This window comes from Capra hircus, unplaced genomic scaffold (genome assembly GCF_001704415.2).
Source record: "Capra hircus breed San Clemente unplaced genomic scaffold, ASM170441v1, whole genome shotgun sequence".
Taxonomy (NCBI): domain Eukaryota; kingdom Metazoa; phylum Chordata; class Mammalia; order Artiodactyla; family Bovidae; genus Capra; species Capra hircus.
In genome coordinates this window covers 1-8,256 of record NW_017197027.1, presented here as the reverse complement: position 1 = coordinate 8,256, position 8,256 = coordinate 1, and the positions used below count along the sequence as shown (strand labels likewise).

The 8,256-nt window shown below is 43.8% G+C and overlaps 1 pseudogene; it reads right to left on the bottom strand.

Annotated features, from left to right (window-relative positions):
* Nucleotides 1-4,438: 4,438 nt before the first annotated feature.
* LOC108634994 lies at nt 4,439-5,197 on the bottom strand (annotated as a pseudogene).
* Nucleotides 5,198-8,256: the final 3,059 nt, after the last annotated feature.

The following is an 8,256-nucleotide window of genomic DNA, read 5'->3' as shown; positions in this document are numbered from 1 at the left end:
TATTCCCATGAAGTGATGTGACCAGATGCCATGATCTTCGTTTTCTGAATGTTGAGTTTTAAGCCAACTTTTTCACTCTCCTCTTTCACTTTATCAAGAGGCTTTTTAGTTCCTCTTCACTTTCTGCCATAAGGGTGGTGTCATCTGCATATCTGAGGTTATTGATATTTCTCTCAAAGAACAAATCTCAACTAACAAATTCCTTTTTCCTCTCATGTCTTTTCATCAGGAATCATCTATTAAACATCCATTTTTTTATGTAGTCAGTTTTTCATTGGAGAGTTTCATTAATTTTTTTGAAATGTCAAAATCATATGGATTAGTGGCTTAAACACATGCAATCAAAATGCTTTTGATTTCAGCATAATGTGTGCTCAGTAGGTACCAGTGGGAAATAGGCAGTTTGGGATATGATTCCAGCATGCATCCTCGAAAAGGCATCACCATCAAGACAGATTTTTAAAGCCCTGAAAACTAGAGCAGTCATGACCTAGTTCATGAGTTTGACTGGAAAACAGTTCTGGGCCCTGAACACAGGAAAACTCCAAGTGTCTTTGTCACAAATGAAACTCAGACTGGATACCAACCAGATGGCAGGAGTGCGGTCTGAGTGTGGAGCCTGGGATCTGCTTGAGGACATTGCAATCTGTGTGTTTCTAGCTGGAGATCACGGAGTTTGAACAAAAATGAACTATGAACTCCTTGGCTATTTCAAGTCCTGAAAGATGAATCTGTGAAAGTGCTGCACTCAATATGCCAGCAAATTGGGAAAACTCAGCAGTGGGCACGGGACTGAAAAGGTCAGTTTTCATTCCAATCCCAAAGAAAGGCAATGCCAAAGAATGTTCAGACTACCAAACAGTTTTACTCATCTCACACGCTAGTGAAGTAATACTCAAAATTCTCCAATCCAGGCTTCAACAATATGTGAACTGTGAACTTCCTGATGTTCAAGCTGGTTTTAGAAAAGGCAGAGGAACCAGAGATCAAATTGCCAACATCCGCTGGATCATCGAAAAAGCAAGAGAATTCCAGAAAAACATCTATTTCTGTTTTATTGACTATGCCAAAGCCTTTGTGGATCACAATAAACTGTGGAAAATACTGAGAGAAATTGGAATACCAGACACCTGACCTGCCTCTTGAGAAATCTGTATGCAGGGCAGGAAGCAACAGTTAGAACTGGACATGGAACAAGAGACTGGTTCCAAATAGGAAAAGGAGTACGTCAAGGCTCTATGTATATTGTCACCCTTCTTATTTAACTTATATGCAGAGTTTCATCATGAGAAATGCTGGACTGGAAGAAACACAAGCTGGAATCAAGATTGCCAGGAGAAATATCAATAACCTCAGGTATGCATGACACCACCCTTATGGCAGAAAGTGAAGAGGAACTAAAAAGCCTCTTGATGAAAGTGAAAGAGGAGAGTGAAAACGTTGGCTTAAAGCTCAATATTCAGAAAACGAAGATCATGGCATCCAGTCCCATCACTTCATGGGAAATAGATGGGGAAACAGTGGAAACAGTGTCAGACTTTATTTTTTTGGGCTCCAAAATCACTGCAGATGGTGACTGCAACCATGAAATTAAAAGACACTTACTCCTTGGAAGGAAAGTTATGACCAACCTAGATAGCATATTCAAAAGCGGAGACATTACTTTGCCGACTAAGGTCCATCTAGTCAAGGCTATGGTTTTTCCTGTGGTCATGTATGGATGTGAAAGTTGGACTGTGAAGAAGGCTGAGCACCAAAAAATTTGATGCTTTTGAACTGTGGTATTAGAGAAGACTCTTGAGAGTCCCTTGGACTGCAGGAGATCCAACCAGTCCATTCTGAAGGAGATCAGCCCTGGGATTTCTTTGGAAGGAAAGACGCTAAAGTGAAACTCCAGTACTTTGGCCACCTCATGTGAAGGGGTGACTCATTGGAAAAGACTCTGATGCTGGGAGGGTTTGGGGGCAGGTGGAGAAGGGGACGACAGAGGATGAGATGGCTGGATGACATCAATGACTCGATGGAAGTGAGTCTGTGTGAACTCTGGGATTTGGTGATGGACAGGGAGGCCTGGCATGCTGCTATTCATGGGGTCGCAGAGAGTCAGACATGACTGAGCGACTGAACTAAACTGAACTGAACTTACCTGCGTAAAGTGACAATGCAAGAGCAGAGGGTTCATTGCCTATGGATCAGAAATTCACAGAAGAAACCTGCATTTCCAGTGGATATGACAGAGAAAGGCTGTCACCTCCTCTAGCATCCTGGTCTTAAAATGAAAGTCTCAACTCCACAGCTCTTCTCAGCTCTACTCTGGGATGCTGGGGCTCCAGTTGTTTTCAGTACATTTCTCCTTTGCCTGCAGATTGCTTTTCTTTCAGAGTTCTCCGAACCGATTCCAAGAGATGGACGAGAAGGCTGGAGTATGACTGATGACAACCACCATCAATTAGGAAAAGGAAAACTAATGGTTGCTGCTAGATGCTCTGTGTCACCAGTCAGATTGGCAAAAACTAAAAAGGATGATAAGATCCTGTTTTGGTCAATGTGTGAGAACATATAGGGACTTATATGGTCTTGAATATAGATTAATGTACCATTGTTATCATGGACAGCTGGCAGTAGGCATGTGCAAGGTTTATGTGTTTTGACCAATAATATTGACTTCATGGCCCCTTGTTCAGAGAAAGACTCTCGCTTCCGTTATAAGACACCTGCATACACTTGTAGCAGTCTCTCCTCTAAAGGCACTAATTTCTGAGAAGGACCGACTCTAGGAGGTGACACTGCCAGCACTTAGGGACTGAAGTCTTTATGGAAAACAACGAGGATCAAACCCAGGCCAGCCCAGGGCTGGAGAGCAGAACCTCACACTGCATGGCCCTTGCTCTTTTCTTCCTGCCTCTGCCTTGCTGCTGAAAGACGGAAACCCAACAGAGAGTTGATTAGGTGATTTTAGAAATGTCTTCAAGAAGTAGTAGAGTAGTTCTCACACTAAAGAAGCAAGAAACATGATTAAGGAGTAATGTGTGTGATTTTCTGCATTCATATGAGATCTCTATGATTTCCCTATTATTCATTTTTATGATAGATCAACTAATCCTTCTTTCTCAAAGAATTTCTGTGACTTCCTAAGAATACTTCTAGAAGTCTGAAACACAGAAATTGGAATTGTCTTCAGCATTGAGCACAGGAGAGTTCCCACACTGAATATCCTGTGAAACTAGCCCCCAAGTTAACTATTGTTACCAAAGACCTACCATATTTCCAGTGTTGCCTTTCAGTCACTGCCTCAGGCCAGCTGACCAGTCTGCTCCCTGTGGGCAGCTACTCTGGGACTCTCACTGTCCTGATTATTTGTGCCAAGCACACTTTTTTGCTTCTTGTAATATGGACTTATTGATCCAAACAGTACTCCTATGAAAAACTACTGTTATTTTCCCCATATTTGAGAAGAAGATCAAGATAGAATGCGTGCCTACATGCATGCTAAGTTGGTTCAGACAGGTCCAGCTCCTGTGACCCATGGACTGTGGCCCACCAGGCTCCTCTGTCCATGGGATTTTCAAGAAAGAATACTGGAGTGGGTTGCCATATCCATCTCCTTAGTGTTTGTGATATTTTGCAGGGTCACACTGCTGTTAAATAGCAGAGCTGCATTCAAAGGTTTTGAAACTTCTAGAACTCTCCTTTCACTTGTGCTCTCTTCCAGTGATTTCCACTCAGAGAAACTTTGAAGCCAGAAACCATCACAGAACAGAGCTCCTGTGTTGGAGGCAGTGAAAATGTAGTGTAAGGGAGTGGATTGTTCAGTAAAGCAGGACCGAGGAGAAGGCGGGGAGGAAGAGTAACAGGAGTCAGGCTCAGCCAGACAGCACCACATGTTCGCAGCTTCCCTGGAGGAGGGGAGTCCTCCCCCCACATACTGACACCAACCATTCTCTGTTGATTGGGTATAAACTAGTCATACTTGTGGCTTCAGGACTACTCATCTACCACCGTTTCAGAGACTCCTTTCTACCTGTTTCTTTTGGGTGGAGGGGGCTGCACTGCACAGCTTGCAGGATCTTAGTTCCCTGACCAGGTATCCATGGCACCTGAGTGTCTCACACTGGAAGCATGGAGTCCATTCCACTGGACTGCCAGGGATCCAGAAATTCTACCTTTTGACAATCATTTCCTGAAAGGTGATACAACTATTCTGTAGTATAAATGGACAAATGCTATTCTATGATAGGTTTATGTAGACCAAATATGTATTTAGATCTTCATAATGAAAACAGTAATTACTTTCATACGAAATTAATAAATAAAACAAATTAGAAGATTAAGGAAATGAACATGTTTTCTAAATTTTATTACAATGCAGACAAACATTTTTACATGAAGATATATATATGATGAGATAAAATAAATACATAAATAAACATAAATAACATCATGGCAGTCATCCCTTATGCACTGATCCCTGTGCAGTTGAATACTTTTTATTATCTACTTGCTTATTGCTACTGAGAAAGTACTATTGATTGAATTCAGGAAACATGGTGGCTAAAGCAGAAATCAGAGTCTTCTAAAATGACTTCAGAGGAGCGTACAAGGGTGATGTGGCATCTTAGTCACTGAGAGTCATATCAAGATGAGTTTAGGTCTCCATCCATCACTCTTAACCTTTCTTACAAGCTGGCTGATGAAGACAAGGATCTCATGATTTCCACTCTGACGGTTTCCCAGGCACAGTCGCTGTATTCCTTCTCTTGCAGGTAGACATGGATGCCCTGGAAGTACCTCTTCACAGCCAGGGTGGGGCCCGTCCATCCCAGGGCAGAGTCTTCCTCTCCATCACCTGCCCCAGGCAGGCGTCCAAGTCGTCCAGCTGCTGATGGAGTCCAGTGCGCAGCTGCTCCAGGAGGGTGGTGTCCCAGGCAGCAGAGGCGCGTTCTGTGTGGAAGAGGTTGAAGCTCTTCTGGAGCATCTCATGGAGCACAGAGAGGGCCTGGGCCTCCTGGAGCTGGCCGCCCTCCACCATCTCCTGGGGGAAAGCGAAGTCTTTTCTGTCTTGCAGACAAAAGCGAGGGGAGATTCTCCTCATTTGGCCCAGGAGCCGGAGGTTCTTCCTGCCAAACAGCACGTGGTTCTGAGACAGGTCACAGCCCAGGGATCCTCCCGGGCCGTAGCTGACCAGCACCAGGGCCATGCCAGGCACGAAGGCCATGCGGCTGCTGCTGGGCTGGCTGAGATGGCGTCTGGTGGAACCTTGAGGTTCTCTGATGCCATGCTTTCTAAGCGAGGCGTTTAAATAGTGAACATGGTAATTTCATTTTCTAATTTTTTAATACACTTTCACTTCCTTTTTTGATTTTCATTTATGTATTCACAATATGATCAAAGAAAGTGTCATCAGTTTAAAGTATTAATTTTAACTATTTCCCAATAATTTCAAATGTACCCATCCGATTGTATATGTCAATTAAATGAGAATATTTTTATTATTCATCACTTTTATTTACACTGTTCAGCACTTTTCTGCTCAGAGTTTCAGAGCTGGAGGAAGGACATTCAGTGATGGTGTGTCTCACTGGCAACTTATGTCACAGAATCTAGTGAGTTTCAGTCATTCATTCAGGCAGTTGCTTCCACTGGGCATCTCTGTTCCTCTGTCTCTTTCTTCCTGTGAGAGAACAAGGACAGTGAGAACCAGGCTACTCGTTCAGGTAATACTATAGTATTGAATGAAAGGTTATTTAGAAAATAATCTGTTAATGAAATGGTATTTTTAACGTAATATCGGAATGTTTTTTACTTGTTTAGGACCCTAATCCTCAGAAGGTTTCCAAACCTCTCAATGTACTTAAACGTTCCCTGAGGGGCTTCCCTGGAGGCTCAGTGGTGAGGGAGTCCACCTGCCAACAGGACCCCATGCGGTCCTAGAGGATGCGCGTGCTGCAGGACAGTGAGCCCGGGGGGCACAGCTCCTGCCCTGTGCTCTAGACCCCGGGCCCTCACCACCGAAGCCAAGTGCACTGGAGCCTGTGCTCCCCAACAAGAGAGGCTGCCACAGTGAGAAGCCTGTGCCCCACAACTAGAGAGAGGACCCACCTTTGCCACAACTAGAGTGAAGTCCGTGCAGCAGTGAAGACACAGCACAGTGAGAAATGAATAAATGAATAAAATTATTTCAAAAGTCCTCTGACTTTACATATAGCTACTGAGTGCGGTATGTCCCAACTGGAAAGAAGAAAAATGATTGATCCATCAATGTCCTGAAGATTGCCTACATTAAATATATGAATCCCACAAAGATCTTTGTTACTTTGAGAAATTGTATTCTTCCAGTGTTCACTTTACTAACATATGTCCTGCGAGGAAAGCTCTGTCCCCCTGTTGCTAAATGTATTAAATGTATTAAAAGCCCTGCACATGAAATAACCTAGGTGCACGCTCAGAGGAGCCCTGGTGTCTCCACCATTGCTCACTGTGGGGCGGGGTTCCCTCTATTTACTCTGTTTCTCTGGGAGGCTGGACAGTCTGGACCCCGCAGTGCTTGGCAGGCAGAGCAGGTGAAGTCATAGGGAGTGTCTGACAGAGCTAGAACTTTCACTCTGGTTCTGCTTTGAGTTGGTGGTTTGCAGTCGTAAGGGGAAATTGACAACCAGAAACCGTAATGGAGAAGGACACAGCTGTATGAATGGAGAGGACGCCTTCATGCAGAGTGAATGAGGAGAGCACGCTGGGATTTCTACACTGGGAGGAAGTGCTGAGGATTACGGTGCATCCTCCTAGAAGTCAAGGAAGGCACTCCTTTGATTGAATTATTCAAAGTTTAGCAATGATATATGTGTTTAATATATATAAATAAGCTTGAGAAACCCTCTTACTTCCTTAGAGTCACATTTCTCATGGCAGCTACTGGTTCTGCATGCCTCTCTTAGCTGTCTCTGCAGTCCCCGGCCTTCCTTGTTTTTCTTGCCTCCATTTGAAGAGTTCAGGAAGACTTTTTCTCAGGAATGGCCAAGTGTAGAAAACTTCCTCTCCCTTCCTCATCCTACTCCAGGATCCTAGACTCCACATATGCAGATTGACCTCCCATGATGGATGTGCTGCTTCTGCTGCTAAGTCGCTTCAGTCGTGTCTGACTCTGTGCTACTCCATAGACGGCAGCCCACTAGCTCCACCGTCACTGGGATTCTCCAGGCATGCACACTGGAGTGGGTTGCCATTTCCTTCTCCAATGCATGAAAATGAAAGTGAAAGTGAAGCCACTCAGTCTTGTCTGACTCTTAGCGACCCATGGACTGCAGCCTACTGTCGCTGGGATTCTCCAGGCAAGAGTACTGGAGTGGGTCGCCAGTGCCTTCTCTGCATGATGTGTGTGGTTCTCCACTAATCCTTGAAGGCGCTCCGGTTCTTCCAGCCCCAAGCAGGCACCTGAGTCCATGACCTGGGCTTTTCTCCACCCATCTCCCTCCCACCTCTAGTCTATGTCTCAAGAATCACATTCAATCCCCCCTCAAATTTTCCATTGTTCCTTCTGTGACCCAGGGTGGGTGACCCTTTCCCTCTTTATTAAGGTGAATTCAGTATAGTTTATCTTGTAGGATCAGGCTTTGGGTCAGGTTTTATTCAAAATGTGTGCAAGCCCGTTTGTTCTTTCGAATTACTTTTATTTTCTCTACTGAAAAACAAGAGTAGTCTTGTACAAAAATATAGTACAAAGCAAGTATCTTATGAATGATAAAGATTTAAACTCTATGAACAGCCTAAATATTTCTGATAATTTAAATAAATAGATAAATATTACAACTTTTTACCATACGGAAAATGGATTCTTAAATCTGTTTTAAACAATTATGGTAACTAAACCTTTAACATACATTTAAATAAGCCCATATATTAGCTATTATTTATATGTCATCAGACACAAAAATAGAGTTAAAGGTTGCACGTTTGAGTCTTAGAAAATAGCCTTTTAGTTGACCAGATGAACTATTTGCAGATTCAACGCTTCTTTATTTCCTGAGTTTTCTGATGAGCTTGTTGGCTAAGACCAAGCACCTTCTGATTTCCATGCTGACAACCTCCCAGGCACAGCGGCTGTATTCTTTGAGATACACACTGATTCGCTGGAAGTAACCTTCACTGCCAATCTGGAGTTTCACTCCCTAGAGGTGACTGTTCCAGTGTCCTTCCCTCCCTCACACACGCATCCAGGTCCTCCAGCTACTGATCAAGTCCCACGAGGAATCTGTCCAGGAG